Below are 19,686 nucleotides of genomic sequence, written 5' to 3'. Positions count from 1 at the left end.
GGTCTGTATTATTCTTGTCTCAGAGGAACTCGGATACCTTTAGTCTGGTCGACTGATAATATGCTGTCATTTCATGCTGACTCATCTGTCCCAGGAGCTTCCAAAGGATCTAAAAATATTTTCAGACCCTCTGAAAGCAAAAAACATCTCATTTGATGAAAATACCACACCGTTATTATTTTTTCAAAAAAAGAGTACAATCTGGGACATACTCTGTCAGCTAAAGTTAGATCAGTCCCTTTATAATTAGGGTTGAGGACCGTTCAAAGTTAAACTGATGTGGTACAGATACAATACTGATACAGGTACTCAGCAGTTCCTTTCTTGGTAGTTGACTCTCTCTGTCATAAAAAATATTTAATTTCAGTTGTCAAAAATAAGCCCAAATGTCACTTTTGGTTTGCTCACTGGAACACCACTCTCTTTCTCTTTTTCCTCTATGTTCTGTGATTCTCTGTCATGCAGATACACTCCCAGGTATTGAAATTTAGAACAGATTGATTTATCTTTAGCTGGTACTCTGTAGTACTGATGAGATTTGATCAGTACCATTAAAAATACAGTTCGGTACCTAACTCTACCCGCCAAAGTGTTGGGTGGCTCCTGAAATTTACATGCCAAATAAAAAACCTACCCATATTTTGCGCTTGGTAGGTGTTAATTTAGACCCTGTTCCCAGGTACCTTAATTTGGCACCGATTGATTTGACATTTGCTTGTTAATACCAATGTAATTTGGTTGGCACAGTGTTTGGTACCCAACCCTGTTCGTAATGTCCTTGTAAAAACTCTTTTAATCCCACCAAGTCGATGGTTTGCTGCAGTCATCTTTTACAGTGTGGATGGCTGCTAATCTGGCCGGCTGACAGGCCAGTTTACAGCCTGTTTCACAGTCCCAGAACACAAACTAAAGAGAGTGTGTGTGGGGGGGAAGACAAGTTGTCCTTGTCATGTGGAGTATTTCTTTCTGTTGGACTGTGCCCTTTTAGACGAGCATGTAAGAATCCCTGCTGAGTTATGCACTCTCTGTGTGTACGTCTCTCTCATCATCTCAAACTCTCACTCATACACTCTTCTTCTGTCACTTTTTCTCTTTTTCTCTCCCCCTCTAGTTACACTTTGACTTTCTTCCTCGCTGCCTCTCTCTGTCTCTCTGTTTCATGCTGGTATGCATCACTGTCTTTCAGTATTTGCACTTTAAGTTTCCTTGCGCCAATGTAGTCCGCCTGTCACAGTTGGGATGCCTATCTGTCTTTTTCTCTCTTCCTCACTATTTCTCTTGATCTCTGGCTGCCTCTCTGGCTGGCTGCGTGTCTGTTTCTATTTCTCTCCCTCGGTACGTTTCTGGCTGTATTGCTCTGTCTGCCTCTTCCTCCCACTCTCCACCTCTCTCTGTCTGCATTACTGCATCTGAGCATAAGTATGTTTGAGTGTCTCCAAACCAGTGATATATATTTTTTTTAAATGCCTGTTTCTCTCTCTTTCTGTTTCTATTTGCTAGACGCCTCAATGTCAACAATGGTTCGTTGATCAGGCCTTCTTCTTGCAGGTGTGCACTGCTTCTGTCTCCTCCTGACTGACTGAGTCACTGTCTTGCAGAGTCACATGTGTTCATCTGATCTCTGTGAGAGTTTTCTGCTTCAGAAGGTTTCACTTCTCAGATTACCTCTGACTTGCATTGGCAGGATGATGATGTATTACTTTTTGAGTGCGCTTTGGATTACTTTGCTCATTCCTTGGGTTACCACAGTGCACCAGTGTGCCAGAGGAAGATTAAACCAGGATTCCAGAGATGGGAAGGCTTTAGCTATAATTGTTGTGTAGCTGGTGTACAATTGTCATTTGAAGCACAGAATTTGCAAAGTTGCAGCTTGCTGACTTTCACCTGACTCTGTACACAAGAAATTGTCCAGCTGTGATATTAACACTGTTTGCAGTAAAATATTCTTACTGCTCAGCTTTTCTACTTTCACATTTGGCTTTTTTTTTGATGTGCTGTTGTATGAGATACTTATCACTAGTCAGTGTATCACCTACAGTAGATGCCAGTTGGCACACCACTACTTAAGAGAAGCAGAGAGGGGCACCAGCATGGAAGCTAACTACTGGAATGCAGGGTCATCAACAAGGTATCAAAAAATGTTGAACTAAAAAAAAAAAATCAATATCATTTTAAGTGTACAATATATTTAGGACATTTTCACCATACTTCCCCATCAGACAACCTGTTACACAAGCTGAATATCCAAACAAACCTGACTCCATAGGCGAAATTAATACCTTGCACAACACAGGAGATGGTGGTTTGCCACTGTGTGTTGACTTCAGTGGATAGTTCAGGATAGCTCAGCTTCACTGAAGTCACACAATAACACAAACTAACCAAAAGATGGAGGCAGTGATAGACCAGCAACCCTCATATTCTACGAGGTAAAAATGACTGAGCTCTCCTCCTCCAGTTTGGAGCGAGTGATATTTGGCTTGCATAAAGGTGGTTTACTGTCAGAAAAGGCAAAGTAACATAGTGAAAATATTCTAAATAAAATGTACACTTAAACTGATATTGGTTTTTTAGGTGAACCTTTTTTTTTAAGTGGCTAAAATAAGTTTAGTTGCTAACCCTTTCCCCAGCAGTATATTGCTTCGCTTCCATGTTGGTACTCCTGCTGCTTCTCCAAACTGGGGTTGTGCCAACCGGCTTCAACTGTAAGTAATACGCAGACTATCGATAAATACCTCATACAGTCCCACTTCAGACAACCTGAACTATCCCTTTAACTCCTTTTCCATGATCTATCTGTCAGACAGATCACACAAATCAGCTGATACAATGGATAGATCAGGTGGACCTCATATTTTGCTCTCCATGGATGAATTGTGATTTAGTGTGTCTGTCCCTGTTTATATGCGCCAGCTTGTTTGTAACACTCAGTGTCCATGTTCTCATGTCCATGTGTGTAATGTATCTGCCTGTGCATCTGCGTCAGTGTATGTCTGTTTATTTACATGTCTGTGCTTGCAGCATGTGTGTACACATACAGTATGTGGTTTCTTCTGAGTGCTCAAAGTGTGTAGTTTCACCCACTGTACTGTTGAGCTACTGAGTGTGTCTGTGTTTATATTAGGTTTCCTAGTCAACCCATCCAGGACATCTCCAAATGTTGACATGGAATTTCCCCTCAGCGATCCAAACCATTGGAGCTATTGTCACAAACTGGGGGGCCATAAAACTCAATTTCCCATGGAGGAGGGCTTGGTGGTGGTGGTGGTGAGGGCATTCTGAAGTCCAAATGTTCTTATCTCATGCACTATTAAGCGAGGCAGTGGGGTGTGTGGGTAACGTGGTTTAGAGTCCGTCTGTCACAGCCTCAGGGCATGTTGCTTTGAGTGCACACACAGACACACTTTGAGACACACAAACACGTTTACACACACACACACACACACACACACACACACACACACACACACACACACACACACACAGTATGAATGTATGCATATGCATAAACACATAAAAAAACAGACTCTGCAACACACATGCACAAACACACCTCTTTCTCTCACTCAGCCATTAACACACACAAACATGCGCACCGCCTGAGGGCTCGGCAGCTCTGGTCCTATACGGCCTTGGTGCAGGTCAGGGGAGTCGACTGAGACTCTCACTTCATTAATCACATCTGGGATGCTAGCAGATTTTTTATGTACATGTTTCCATATGTATTTACCCTTTATTCAACTTTGACTTGAGGGTAACGTATGGTCCTAAAGCTGTCCTTTAATTATATAATTTCATTTAGAAACTAAAGTAATTGAGAGAATAGTACATATGTACAAACATTTGTTACAAGGATTTTCTGTTGAATTGGTTTTGTCTGTCTTTCTTTCACTCTTGTTTCTATAGTCTTGATTTTCAAACGGTAGCAGAGCACATGTAAATAAATAAACAGACATACACTGACACAGATGCACAGGCAGATACATTACACACATGGACATGAGCACATGGACACTGTGGGTTACAAACAAGCTGGCACTTACCAACAGGGACAGACACACTAAATCACAATTCATCCATGGAGAGTAAAATATGAGGTCCACATGCTCTATCCATTATATCAGCTGATTTGTGTGGTTTGTCTGAGAGGCAGATAATGAAAAAGGAGTTAAAGGGAATTTGAAAATTCTAGCAAAAAGTTGATTTCTACAAGAAAGAGGAAGAAGGCTTATTTATGCATGGGTAGGTTTTTGCTTTTTTCAAGAAATATTTGGTTGCACAGCTCAACTAAGAAATACATTATTTAATAACATTGAGATTTTTTGCAGTGGAGACGAAAATAGCCAACACACACATGATTTAGACCATTATCTCAGTTTTTGATTCACAGAAAACAGGATTTAATAGCAGTTAAATTAGTTAAGAAGTAAGGCTCCTGACCTCAGGTTAAATCCAGGGTATAGCCCTGCACACAGGCCATGTGGAATAGAAATATAGTAATTAAAAGTGATAGATTACAAAGACTGTAGTTGGTTGTTGATGTGATAATGATAATGAGGATCAGTGTTTCTTTTTGTCACAGGTTTCTGTTTGTGTGCTTATGTTAGTGTGTAAACCTGACTGACAGTGTGCTGGGGGGTAGGAAGTGACAGGACTCTTTTTAATTGTTTCACGACAGTTGATCTGTGTGTCTGTTTGTGTGGAATCCCGTCCATTGGTCATCCGGAGAAAACAGGACAGAGGATTGACTGAGTCACTGTGTTATGGAAAGATTTTGACTTTTCTGCAAACAAATTTCCATGAAAGCTCATAAGCACTTAATCTCCAGTCTAAGCTGCCCTCGGGGGGATTTGTGTTTTCTGTCACTTCTCATTGTGTTTGTTGAAAATGATTTTATGTGTGTAACATATTATTTCAGACTACACCTTAAAAAAATCAAACAAACAAACAAACAAAAAAACCCCCAAACATTTGTTTTCACTTAAAAAAGTTTGTGCTTGGCCTGCTTTAAAATTGTAGGTTGGCTTGCTTAAAAAAGACAAGTTGAGGAGACATTAACAGTCTGATGAACATTACAAACAAATTTGCTTTCCTTTCACAGTTTTTAAGTTTGAGTGTTCTTCATTTCACAAAAAGAACTTAAGCTTCAGCTGCTCCTCTTGGAGCTACTTTGGTCCAACTTCTCTTAGTGAATTTGTAAAATCTTAAGCTTAAAGGCGGCTGAATTCAGTCCTAACCTTCGCCATGGTTCAGAGTGTTTTCATTTTTGTGAAAACAAGCAACCATGACTCATCTTAAAGTGTTTTAGAGACTCTTAAACACTGGGAGAACTGGGACATCTGCTAATGTGCTGATCATCTTTCTTCTTTTTAGACTCTTAATTTAATGAGTGGATTGAACTCTGTACTGTACATCCATTCAACTTATCATTTCAACTCAAAAAACTTCACATTAGAAGAAGTTATATTTATGAGTTATAAAGTGTTCTGAACATAAATACCAGAAATTTTAAGTCGAATTAACTTGAATAAATAAGACTTGCATATTTATAAGTTAATGAGAAAAAGGTTGGTTGATTCCACTAAATTCATTTCTGATTTTTTACAGTGTATTTCAATATCTGTTAAGCATGTGATAAGTGAAAAAAGGCAACGAAAACACAATTCTACCTTGCTTATCTGGGAATCACAACTATAATTGATACGTATGCAACACAATAACATGGATATCAATATCCCTAAATCAGCGCTGTGTTCATTCATGGGCAGGGTGCTGCTTGTGAATTACGATCTGATTAAAGGTGAAATATGAATGTGTAAAAGCATTAACACCGTGTTAATAGTGACTGCACACACAAACACCTGCTGTCATCACCCACCTTAAGCCTGAGAGAGATACCTGAGAGAGGCTTTGGCAGAGCAGTGCTGAGCAGTGTGAGGTGCTATCACAGTGCCTGCAGTGAAACTGATGTCACACTGTGTGTATTGTGTTTGTGTATTTTGCCCTTGACTCTTGGCACTCCTGCATGCTTGAAAATGGGCAGGGGCTTTGATGGTGTGTGTTTGTGTGTGTATGAGCAGGAGAGATGGGATAATTGGACTAAAGTTAAAGATTAGCCTTAGTAAGTGCCAAAATGCTCTCACTCTTTCTCTCAAATTCTCTGACTTTCACGCTCACACACACTCAGCGCATGTCATTTGTAATGCAGGCACCAAACTAACAACTCTCAGTAGTTGGCTCTAGTTAGCCAACATCAGGCGTTTCTCTCATATGGAAGGTGGCTGACAGAGAGAGTGAGGGGTAGGGAGAGAGTATTTGTCTCTTTGTGTGCATGCCAGGAGAAGTGATGTTTGATGTGTGTGTGTGTGTGCATATGTGAGGGTGACAGTGGGTGAGGGGTGTATTTGTGTCAGCACAATCAACATGGAAGCAGGGGAGAAAGGAAGTGAAGGATGTCTGAGCATATGTGAGTGAGTTTTCTGTGTGTTTCTTTTACATGTAGTTTTTTTTTTTAATCTAAACACTATGCTAAGTGTGAGCTACAGTTAAATGTGGTGGGTGTTCACACTATTTTAGTGGCCCCCTTGTGGTTAACACTATACAACATGCATCCACTTGGCAAGTCAGGATGAAATACATGCAGCTTAAAGGGATAGTTCAGATTATTTGAAGTCCATTTCAATAGCCAGTTATTACCTGCAGTAGATGGAGGTCAGCATAGCCCCATTTGGAGAAGCAGAGAGGAGTACCATCATGGAAGCTAAGCAATGAACTGCTGTGGACAGGGTCAGCTATATTATATTATATTATATATAAGGTGAAATGAGTAGTTTCATGTCACAGAACACAGGAGTTGCTGCTTTCCTGCTGCCTCGATCTGTTAATTTGCTCATATTATTGTCTGACTCTTCTGAACACCTACACAAACAAACTAACAGATGAAGGAAGTGGCAGAACCGCAAACTCCTGTGTTCTGTGAGTTATGAAGAACCAATTTCACCTATGGAATTTGATAGATTTGGAAACAGTGATATTTGACTTATACAGTATAATGCTGGTTTCCTGTTAGAAAAGGCTGTCTGATGGCAAATTAAACCAGAGAAGATATTCTAAATATAGCATGCACTTTAACTGATAGATATTTTTAGATATTGATAGATATTTTTTTTAGGTGGTGAAAATAGCTTTTGTTTTTAATCCCCTCAAAAGATGTTTATTGCTTAGCTTCCGTGCTGGTACTCATCTCTGCTTCTCCTAACTGAGGGCAAACCAACCAGCACCTACTATAGGTAATCCACTGACTATAGATTAGTACCTCATACAACCCTACATCAAATAATCCAAACTATCTCTTTAAAAGTTGTGTTACCTGCGGGGGTCCTTCATTAGTTATCAAGCATCCTCTTGAGGTGACTCTCTCTCCCGCTGGCTTCGGTCTGAGCTCATTCAAAAACCAACTTGGCCTCAAAACTTCCAATCAATTCTTCTGTTTCTTTTACTTTCTTTCCAGGTTATCCAGGACTGTGTTTTTTGGACCGTCACACCAAACACTTGCGCACACTTCATGCTTTTGCTGAGTGAGTAACACAGAGTATGACAGACTGTATGTGAAGTGCTAAGTGAGCAGAAGACTCTACGACAGCCTCTCACAGCGTTCGCCAACAGCATGTTGCCTTGGCAGAAGAACTGTCCTTTTTGCACAGCGAGCGGTACCACTGATCAAATGTGTTTGTGTGTCTGCGTCTGTGCGTGTGTCTGGTTCTCTGTGTGTGTGTGTGTGTGTTTGAGTGAGACCACTGCAGTTCCGACTGTGTGTTTCTCAGTTTGTTCTGAACACCAACTTGAGTCTGAGGATGTGATTATGACAGAATAGGTGTGGTTTTCTTAAATTGGTGCGTTATCGACACTGTCTGTGTGCAAAATAATGCATTCACATCCACATTAGAAAGACCCTAGAGAGAGTTTGCATTGAGATCTGGTATCTCATCTGCCAGCTGCAGAGGTACGTGGACATCTTTGGATACACTCCAAAACACACAAATTCATACACACCATAACACTTATCCCTATTACTCAAATAGCATAAGGAGGTGAGAAAAATCATCTGACAGACCAGTGAACTCTTAAGGTAGGTTTATCAACAAAGCACATTGCGTCAGTGAGGAGGAGGAGGTGGAGAGCAGGGAGATGAAGTTGAAAGTAGCAATAGGGGTCTTTTATAGTTGAAAGTTTACCTGAGAGTGAGCCTTAGGATCAAGGCCCAGTTGGCTGACTCTCAGCTGACCCAAGCCCAGCTAAAAAAAAAAAAAAAAAGATAGAAAACACATCAATTTCAAACTTGAGGAAGTTATAATCAAAGATCTCAGAGTGAGTGGGAGGGAGAGAGAGGTTGGTACAGTGAAAAAGAAGGGGGTGTGAAGGTAGTGTCGGTCGAGGTGATGAGTCAGAGTAACTTTTATCTCTGTCTTAATGGTTGCACCCATCCCTTATCTTTTGTTCACATTCCAGAAAAGCAGAAATGACAAAAGGATCATAACAAATGAAAATAAACAAAATTTCAGTGGAAACACTGTGTTTTGTCAAAAGCATGTATGTGTGCAGATGAACGCTGACGCAAGTCCATCTATGTATCTGGCAAAACCTGTGATGCAAGAAGCATCAGCCTGGCTTCATGCCTCCTGTTTGACATTAAAAACTAAGACTGGGTTGCATCAACAAAGATTAATTTAATCTAAGACTAATTCTAATCAGATTTAGCAAAACTAGGTTTAAAATCAGTAAATCCTTATTAAAACTAAGCAGAGTGAACATGATTTTTGAGTGATGTCAGACAGATTTTCATTGGTCAGGGTGGTTGTTGAAAAGTGAAGGTAAAAATACTATCATCCAATGCCACTTCACAACGTCACCAAACTATGTCTTTTGTTATTGTCTTATTGTGGGAGACCCCCAGCAGCAAAATTTACATATTGTGCCTTTAAGCTTCACAAACTTCATTGATTTTCATTGATTTTTTCATTAAATTGTTAAATGGACTTGCCTCTCAGCTTCTTGCAGTACGTCAAGAAGTTACACAGCTGCAGTAGATCCACCAGAGAAGCCTCAAGTGGCAACTGCAGAAGTTCCACTCTGTAAAACATCTTTTGCTCAGACAGCTTTCTCTGTGAAAGAAGCAGTCTTGGAGCCCACTACCTGATCATTTGAAATGTACTGCAAATGTAAATGTAATGACTTCAACTGTGTGCTTTAATGTGTCTTGCTGTACTCAGCTTTTAATTAGCATCATAATATCTTGTTGTATGCAGGTTACCTTCTTTTTACCTCACTGTTTCAATCTCTTATTTTCATAAGAACCCTTCAAGAGATAGTTGTTGCTATAAACACTATGACACATGCATCAGCTGTTTTTGTCTATGTGTACTGTATCTGTCCTTAACAAATAAATCATAAATAAATGAATGAATAAATAAATAAAAATTTCCCTCAAGCACACTACAAGAACGAACAAACTTGTGTTTTATTCAAGATGTTGCATGACCTCGCTGTCAGAGAGGTGAGACAAGGAGCCAAGATGGCTGCCTGTAACTGGATATGCAGAAAATGAGTTATGTTCAGGTCTCACTGTGTCTTTAATTAACCACCTTTCAGCCTCATCACAATTTTGTAATACTATCCCAAGCTATTTTGATATGACCTGAAAAAACCTGACCGTTCAATTAATTAAGCCCCAGAGTTGCAATCGCAGCCAAATGTTCAAGGATGTCCCGAGGCTGCTTATATCATGGAAATTTTTTGTACCACAGCCTTCTAAATTTGGATGAGCAGGCCTAATTAGAGGTTGAATTTGGTTGCATATCTTTGGCTGCACCACTGAGTTTTTCTCCAACCTTAAAGCACACCAGAGGGCTGTCTTTGGTGTCTCAGCAGAATTAAGAGCATACCATCATAAGTGTTGATGCAGCTCACAGCCCTGAAGGTTTTCCCTGCCGCTCTTCATTTCATGCTAGGAAAATTTTTATCATGCATTTGAGGAAAGCAACCTTGCTCTCATGATTTTGGGCATAAAATAAAATGAAAGCAAACATTACAAATTAAACCAGTAGTATGTAGTCTCCTCTTTTTAGCGAAAAATTGTGTTTAATGACTTTTCTTAAATTAATTGTGAATATGGAAATAACAGTGGAGTAATTGAGAATAGATGCTTGACAGATATGGCTTGTCTATGTTGAAAAGAAAACCAAATAGTACAGTCATATCTTAAGTTAACTAATATTTACAGAAAGCTAGCTAGCTAATCTACACCTCTCCAGGTAGGCCTATCTGTGGCTGCACCGTACTACAAGACATGCCACTGTGCAAACTCTGGCTCCAAGTGACGTCACTAGCGCAAGATGGAAGCGCGCATATCTTGGATATTTTGGCTTCATTTCTCTATAATTGGAGAAAGTTCAGATGTATCGTCCATTTTTATGTACCGTCATTACGTTTGACTAGATAGAAGGCATGAGGAGTGAGATTGGGTAAGATCAGGGTAAGAAAATCAGGCTAATCCAATCAGAGGCAGAGTAGGGTGCTATCTTGAGAAAAAAAAATGCATACAGTAAACACAGAAGGAGAAGCTGACAGAGATTTTGCTGGGTACCAGGCTTGCTCAGCTGCTACTGGAGCACTGAGCACACAGGGGTGGGACTTAGGAAAGGTCGGTTTGATAAGACTTCATGAGCTGATCAGATTTTTGAACCAGTGCAGATTTAGTATGATACAGTATATATAGATATAGGATATTAATATGACTACTGTGATCTTTCACGACAGCAGAGGCTTAATGTCTAGAGCCATCCTTCAAAAACACATCTATAAAATATAAGAATCATGTCTGCATGTTTTATATAAGCATCATTTTGTGAAGTATTGGTCTTCTGGGATGTTACTTTCCACTTACATTGTATCTGCATTGCCAAAAGCAAAGCGCCTGAAGTTGAGCCCATTAAATGGATCCAAGTTTTCCCCAGGCCTCTTTTCAGTCCAGCGGGGTTTTATGAGGGTATATTTCACTGACTCACTGGCACAGCTGAACAGGGAAATCCTTCTCTTCACGGTCTAGTTGGGATGACTGATGCAAATATGCTGCTGCTGAGTCCAGACACTGACACCATCATCACACTGACCCAGTTAGAAAGAGAGGGAGGGAGGGAGGGGGGAGAAAGTGAGGGGGGCGTTGAGATGTTCCAAGTCATTTGCGACTTACATTTATTTTTGTGACTCCACATGTTTTTAAGTCATTCCAAGACTATTAAAAGCTTTGAGCCATGTATGGGAGCTCTGTGGTGTGGGAAGGAAGACGAGATAATATATTTCAGGTCACTGGGGATGTATGTACTGAGTGACTGGACATTTTTCTGGACAGGGAAGAGAGAGCAGCCTCAGATCATTTCTGATGTATATTGTGTATTTTCTGTGCAACTGTGCATGATTTTTCCCTGTGATGTTTCCTAGATGACACATGCTGTAGCTGTTAGCTATGCACGCAAGTTCTGTGCCAGCTGACATTAAAGTAACCGTTGGGTTTATGAGATTATTGTGATTTTTATTATCCTGTCTCTGAGGTGTATGGGGGGTCCACCGTGACTGACTGTGTCCTCAAATGGCTACCCACATGACTGCTCTTATGCGAACAATCAGTTCATATGGGTGTTTTCTGATCTGCCACCTCTGTGGTTAAGGTTTGGTTCAGGTAACTGAAACTCCTTGGTTAAGTTTAGGGAAAGAAGCAAAAGTTAGATTGTGTGTCAAGCCATCCACCGCAAACTGTTTTTAAGAGTAACTTAACACCCCTTGAAAATCTTGCTTTTGCTGACCTCTGGTTGTTGAACTCCAGGACCCCATGACATTACAGCACATTTCTGACCACACCCAAGCACAGCCATCATCATAGTGCTGGGTGTGGTCAGAGAAGAACCAGGCTTGAAACTTTAAACTAGAGTAAAACATCTTTTTTTTCAGCCAGGGATTAAGTTACTCTTTAAAAACATTGCAGTACTTCTACCTTTACTTTGCAGTGAACAGTCATTATTTGCAATGGCCACAAGGAATCGCTTGTTATAAAAACATAATCATAGATCTGAACAAGGAAAGTAGGGATGCACCCGAATACAAATACCTTATTCAGTAAAGCAAAAACATGTGATGGAATAATACGGTAACATTAACACCGTCATAATTTCATTTTAAGACTATTTCTTTCAAACTGACGGATATTTTTTATATCTTTACTGTAAAGAATTCTTATTTGCTGTGTACAATGCAGTATTCCAATGCATAAAGCTTTCTTTTTGTTTCTGATTGTTAAATGTACCCAAGTTAAAGGGTGGATGGTGGCGTTCAGTTTATAAAACTTAGTTTAGTCAAAAATAGCGAGAGAGAGAGAGAGAGAGAGAAAGAAAAAAGAGAGAGATGAAAAGTACAGTTAGAAGATGTGGAAATATGTTCAATAATTAATTACATGCATGTTATGAAATCATCTTGATGCTTTGGAGGCACAATTGCATTGACAATGAATATCAGGTTCAAAAATACAACATTTTCCCGATTTAACATGACTTCCAGTATTAACCACCCCTGACTGCGACAGATAATTTTGTTGATTGAACAGATACAGAAACAAATAATTCTATCTCTGTTACCAGCTAACTCACTCACTAACTTTTTGAGCAGTCAGTGGAAGGCCAAAGAAAGATCACAGAGGCCATTCACATCTGTCACCAAACCCACTGCTGTACAGAAGATATACTGAATATATCATCACTTATTTACTCATGAGTGTTCTACACATGGTCACATGATGACAAGGTTGAACTGTTGAAGTGTTTTAACACATATTTTCAGTAGGGGGGGCTGTCTTGGACATGTGTATGATCACAACAGTTTATGTAAACAACACTGCATGGAGATATTATTACTGCAAGATAACAGTATGATCCATGACCCCCGTGGCCACCCGTTCACACTAATGGTGAACTTAGAATAAATGCTGGTCATGTCTTCTCCAAACCATTAACCCCTTTTGTTATCACTTATTACAACTATCAAGGTCAATCTTTTCAGTGCATGTACTATGCACCGATTGCATTTACATGAATATAAATATCTATCAAAGGTATAAAAGTCACAGGACCCTCTCTGTCACCTGTGTACGGTTAAGCTTCTTACTTTTCTTGTTTGTATTCTATGTAAGTGGCGCTGGCCTTACTGCTCGTTAACCTTTCCCAATACGTCCTGCATGTATTAATAACACTCAGCGGGAAAGGTCAATCGATGTGAGTGTGCATGTGTGTATGTTTGTATAATTGTTTGTCACAGGGAATGCTTATGCAACCTATACGTGACTGGCTATTAGAAGGTATATGGGCTTTTCAGTGAACTGGTTGAGGGTAAATTGAATTTGCTCTTAATAATTAACCAGGACTGATGGTTTGATGTTGTGTTGTGCTTGTGTGCCCTGGGCTGCGGGGGAAAAATCTTGCTAACGATGATATGCAATCAAATGTATTGTCTAGCCTTGCTCTTTACTGCAAAGACACTGCTGATTAAAACACCCCTGCTCTGCCATTTGGTTTTAAATGAATAAAACAAAACAGTGTTTTGAGCCAGTGGCCATTCATTATATAGGCCTGAAATTCAGTTATGATATTAAAAAGATTACAACACCTTCATTTGCACAGAATCACCTTGACCATGGATCTATGGATTTAATCGCCATGTTGTGATAAATTATGTAATTGAATTCAGTTTGACCTTAAGGGTTATTACAATGAATGTAAATGTATATATCTGACCTGAGAGACCGGGTTAAGGGGTTTGGATCGATTGGCTCATTGAGATGTTGCATGCTGAGTCCACATTGACCTTTTTAGTGTGAAAGTGCTTGGAAATATGGTTCTAAAAAACAGACCAAAGACAAACCAATAGCACTTGTCATGCTCAAGATATAACTGCTTTTTGAAGTGCAGCAGAGAGATACAAGAAAATAAGACAGTGTACAATACTTATCTGAAATGATGGCTACAAACTGGATTCAAACATGCTGATTAATTTGTATGCACCCTAATTAGACTAGTGGCCTAGTTATATGCTGTAACTCTTTAGGTAGAGTTCTAGTAGAGTTTTTTTGTCACTGTGAGTTTGCCAAGCTCAAGAAGGTAAAGAAGCTGAGCATATTCCCTGTGAAACCACAAAATAATGCTTTAGTGAGGTGGAGAGGTGCTGTAGGTGTATTTTTAACCTTAAGCAAAGACAGATTAACGGTTTCCCCGCTTTTAGGCCCTATACTGAACACACAGACATGACAGTAGTATTTATTCTATTATCTTACTCTTAGTAAAAAAGTGAGTAAGTGTATTTCCCAAGATGTCAAACTTTTTTATTCAAAACAATATGTTGGCATTATGTTGGGAAGGAATCACATCATCATAGCCAGGAACAGTATAAAAGAACAATTACAGCGACCAGTAACTCTTTGGGCTGTTGAGTATTATAGTTTTAGGATAGCCTATGCTATTGCTTAAGATTAAGCAAAATGGAAAACATCTCATAAACTGTATGTGTTTTTTTTTTTTTTGGTCACCAGGTCATCCCTGGTGAGAGTTTGTCAGTGAGGTGTGTGGAGTCAAACCACACCTGATGCCAGTCCTCGTATGTCCAGTGAAGCGTGATTGTCTGCTATGAAAACCAGAGGAGGTACGATGAAGAGCACAGTTAGTTACATGAAAACAAATTATGTTATCTTAAGCATCAGGCAAAACTGCATGAGTAAATAATTCAAAGGTAGTCTGAGTGCTTTCCGTGTTTGTTGCAGTAAATTTGGTCACTGGAGTGAGTGTTGTAGGCTGTTATAGATAGATAGATAGATAGATAGATAGATAGATAGATAGATAGATAGATAGATAGATAGATAGATAGATAGAAAGAAATCTGTTGTAAACCAACTGTGTAATTCCAAAAATAAATACACAGGCCTTTTTTTCCTCAAAGGTCAGCCAACTATTTGCCATAAAGGAGACATTAATAAAATATGATGCATTATTTACCATTTTTCTCCAGTTTTACTGCTTATCATCCAGAGCAAGATGAAACAGTAAACGGAGCCAGAGTTAAAGGCAGTACACAAACAGTGTATTTGAGTATCAGACTGTCCATGGTTGACTGCCAGGTGAATGCGAATGATTCACTCAACCACAGCCTCACCCTTAAGGCAACAGTGCCACCCAGAATCTCCCAGTTTCTTGCAATTTAAAATATACCAATTAAGCAGCCTGTTTGTTGTGTAGATCAGTGACTTTGGCATGTCAGAACAACATGCAAGCAAAGTTCAGCTTTCATTTAATTGCAACCCACCAAAGACCCAATTTTGGGTCTCAACCCATGTTTTAGGAAAACAGCCGACACAACCCATTGCAGATGAACATTTCATGTTTTCTCGGTGTGTGATTTCCAATCTGACTGAGGCCCGATAACGGCGACATTGCTGTTACTCATTCCCTCAGATCCCCTGCCTCCGTCTCTCCTAATCAGATTTCTCTGGTTGGGTTATTTATCATCGCCAGCTCTGACTGTGAGTGATGCTTGGCTAATGGGTTTAGCATTCAAATCTGCTGGCTTGATGGGACAGAATCCCAACAAGGGTTGTCATTCCTGTGGCGGCAGCAGCTTCAGAGTGGCGTAAATAAGAGGGAAATGACATTGTTGAAATATGCATTCATGGCGTGGTTGTTTTTGCATTTGGTTAGATTTGTATTGATTTTAAAGGTGTTAAAATGAAAAGCTGACCGAGAGGCAGGAAGTGAGAAAGAAAGAAAGAAAGAAAGGAAGAAAGAAAAAGAAGGAAACTTGAATATATGAAGACAAACATGTCCATCCATGCATTTATCTCTCTATGCATCAATCCATCCATCCAGCTATCAATCATTTTTTCTGCCTGCTCATTTCTTTTCAGGGCTGACGTGACAAAGGAGGATCATGACTCACCAAATGAGAGCCACGAATTAACTCAACAAAACAAAATACAAAACAGAACATGCAGCTCACTGACAGTGTGGTGAGCACATGCACACCAATGAGGCTGTGTGGTGTTGCATGACAGTTACGGTTATGACAATAATTATAAGTCATAAACCAACAGCTGTGAGAAACTCCGTCTTCTGCCTTTTTTCATGACTGCACCTGCGCTGTGTGGTAACATCATGCGGTATGTGGTCGTCAGACGAGGCCTCGTGCCTTATTGTTTTGTATAATCTGCCGTGATGACAGGACTGTAAATTACAAGACAGCTGTTAGTCAGTCTTCATCCATTTTGTTCTTTCCTTCTATGATATGTGGTTGAGTGTCAGGTGTATCATTGTCTAATGTTTGATCTAAGACCATAAATTAACTGAGAGCCGAGATAACGAGACAGCGTGCACGTGTGTGTGTGTGTCTGTGTGTCAGACTCTTCCGTCTTCACTGCCCCACCACCTGTTCCATGTAAATAGCTCCATATGTGTGGATGAAAGGTTTTATGTGGCTCTTGGGAAACATTCTGGACACCCTTATCACCTCATTGGTCATCAGTGCCCTGGTTACAAATTCTGACATTACTTCTAACAGAGAGAGGGAGGACTTAAAGGACCAGTGTGCAGGATTTTGTGGCATCTAGCGGTGAGTTTGCAGATCGCAAACACCTTGTATCACACCGCCCCTCCAAGTGGTGTTTTTTCACGCCCCCTCAGCGTCTCACTCAGATGCACAAAGTTCCCATTAATGACTGTATGAGAAGCAATGGGCTTTCAATGTAGTATAAAGAGCAAGGAAGTCTGTGTGTATAGAAGAAGTTGGATGGATGGATGCCTCAAACACAGCACTTTCACCCTGGATGGTCGGGTTTGTCTCCTGTGAGAAACAAAAAAATTATGAAGTTTTAAGGTACATAATGTAAAGAACACTACACAATGTAGTGCAATGCAACTCTGTAGACATAAACAGCTCAATCTAAGGTAACAGAAACACAATTCTTATTTTCAAGGATAAGAAACTAATGAAAACATATTTATATTAATATTATATTTAATTTCTGCCATATTCTGCTGGCCCACATACTTAACTTTTAAATAAAGTTTTTAAGTATTTAGTTTCATCCTTTAATTGTGCTCCTCGGTAGTTTCTAAAGTGTGTAATTCCAGTAAATAGATTACTGATCAACCTCACTCATTTCTGTATCATTCCAGACAAGTCTGAACATGTAGGGGTTATGCAGTTCGTCTTGTCACTTGATCTTGTACCGGGATTCGGTTCATGCCCACACACACGCACACGCACACGCACACGGGAACACACACACGTGGCACCAGTTGACCAGGATTTTGTGTTAACAAGTTAGGAAAAACTGGTGTTACAAGTATGTCACAGCACAGCTGTATGAACTGGCGAGACTGTGAGGTTGAACAACCTGCTAATCAGGTAGACAACGTGTGAAGCACTTTCAAAACAGTGATGGTATCATTGTGAATGTGATTTAGTGTTTGCGTGTGTGTGTTGTTTGTGGTACAGGCATGTCTCGGCTGATGTTGTGATCATGATCTGTATTGACGCACCAACAGGGTGTGCGTGTGTAGTCTTGGTTTGAGAGTAAAAATCACTTGACTATGTTTCACAATCAATTTAATGTTCTCATGTGATAATGCCTTTACTCATATTTACACATTATAATGGATTAGCAGGTGTATAAGCAGACTTTTACTACATTCTCTCCTCCTTTGACTTCTATGCTCTCAGATATTTTGTGTTGCTTTTTAGCCCTTTTCATTCACTGTCCTTCATATACTTACAGCGTCTGCTTTGCTGGATTCTGATTCTTTTACTGTAACTTTAAATCCATCATACAAACTTAGTTCCTAGCAGTGTTTTATCTCACTGAAATTAAATTTTTATTAAAGACGTCATTCTTCTCAACATCTCTGTTCTCTTTTTTATTAAGCATGCCAACGATTGATTATTATCATATCACTCTATTAACTGACTACCCTGCCATATATGCCAATATAGAATTTATGTGCATAATTCAAGAAAATTACATTTAATTGTCACAGTGTGTCTATTGCTATTTTGATCCTCCTTCGTATGGGTTGACAAGCCCTTGTGTTCATGTATCATTTTGAGTTCAAGGCAGTGTATGTGTGTTTGTTTGCACAAATTTGTGTGTGTCTACGTTATGTGTCTCAGCATGACTTAAAGTCTCCCACTTAGCTTTGTAATTACCTTTTTCCAGCTATGATGGTTAATTGGAGTACAGGAAAATCACTGCAGCACACTCACACACATGCTCAGTTGAACTGTCTCACAGAGAGACATCGGGACTCTTAAGTGTTCTTAATTAAGTTGGAGCTCTACAGTGACATTTATTTGTATTTATCTGTTTTAATTTTTCACTTATTACTTGCTAAAACTGATCCTTTGTGCATATTATAAGTCCCTAAGAAAGGGAAGTGACACTTTGACAGCCTGTTGTTCTGTTGTTGACGAAATGTGCCACTACATTAAAGAGCAAGTGAGAAATCTCATTATTCATGCAGATACACAGGAGGTAACGCTAAATGAGTATGAGCAAGTTTTTAATTGAATGTAGAAAATGGTAATTCATTTTCATATTAACATCTTTTATTTTTTGGTAAGTGGAAAGCAACTTGTCAACATTTCTCACTGGGCCAAAAGACTCAAATTAGATATTCATAATAACTTTTTCTTTTACGGCTTGAAAAAGTGACTGATTGTTAAACTATAATTAAGGACTTGACAGTGACATACTGAAGCATGAGAAGTGCAGTGAGAACTTTGACCAGCAAAGCACCATAATTCAGATATCATACCTTACAGCTTAGTTTAGCACTTTTGTTATTGTGCAATGTATGCATGTATGCAATGAGGTGAGAAAGAAAAACTTGTCCAATCATAGCCTTGGGTTTGCTTTATATATAATATATAAGTGGAATAGTCCAGATTATTTTAGTTGGGGTTGTATGAGGTACTTATCGATGCTCAGTGTATTAGCTACAGTAGATGGTGGTCAACACACGCCCAGTTTAGAGAAGCAGAGAGGAGCACCAGCACAGAAGCTAAGCAATGTTCTGCTGTGTACAGAGTCAGCAAGAAAAAGGTGTTCAAGCCATTTAAGTGTACACTATATTTTGGATGTTTTCATTTTATCTCCCTGTCAGACAGCTTTTTTTGGATGGGAAACCACTGTTTCATAAGCGAAACATTGCCCTTTCTGAACCAACTTAACTCCATAGGCGAAACTAGCACTGCTGGTCTAATGCTGCCTTGATCAGTTAGTTTGTTTGTGTGTGACTCTGGTAAATCCAAACTATAGTTTTAAAACACAGCAACTCCTGTGTTCTGGGGGTAAAATTACTAATTTTGCCCAAGGAGTTTGGTTGGTTTGGCGAGAGAAATATTTGGCTTGTATAACAAGGGGGGTTTCCTGTCAGGAAGCAGTGAAAATATTCTAAATATAGCATGCACTTACAGTGATATTCATTTTTTCAGGTGGACATTTTTGAAGTGGCTAAAATTCTTTTTGTTGCAGACATTACCTGTAGCAGTTCTTTGCCAGCTACCATACTGGTATTCCTCTCTGCTTGTCCAGGTGTGTTCTGA

At 39.5% G+C, this 19,686-nt stretch overlaps 1 long non-coding RNA gene across 7 annotated transcripts in view; it reads left to right on the top strand.

The window, feature by feature from the left end:
* The window catches only part of LOC146321224 (uncharacterized), a 138,994-nt gene that overhangs the window by 18,632 nt on the left and 100,676 nt on the right, over positions 1–19,686 (top strand). For 5 of the 7 annotated variants that reach the window (XR_014771392.1, XR_014771391.1, XR_014771390.1 and 2 more), the window contains exon 3: positions 7,511–7,577. The exons of the other annotated variants lie outside the window; for them this stretch is intronic. This is a non-coding gene — a long non-coding RNA (uncharacterized LOC146321224). The remainder of the gene's footprint in view (positions 1–7,510; positions 7,578–19,686) is intronic. 7 annotated transcript variants of the gene reach the window in all.

Source organism: Lutjanus erythropterus, chromosome 9 (genome assembly GCF_056507025.1).
Source record: "Lutjanus erythropterus isolate fLutEry1 chromosome 9, fLutEry1.hap2, whole genome shotgun sequence".
Lineage (NCBI taxonomy): Eukaryota > Metazoa > Chordata > Actinopteri > Lutjaniformes > Lutjanidae > Lutjanus > Lutjanus erythropterus.
Note: the sequence above shows the minus strand (reverse complement) of the source record. Positions and strands in the feature narration are given on the sequence as shown.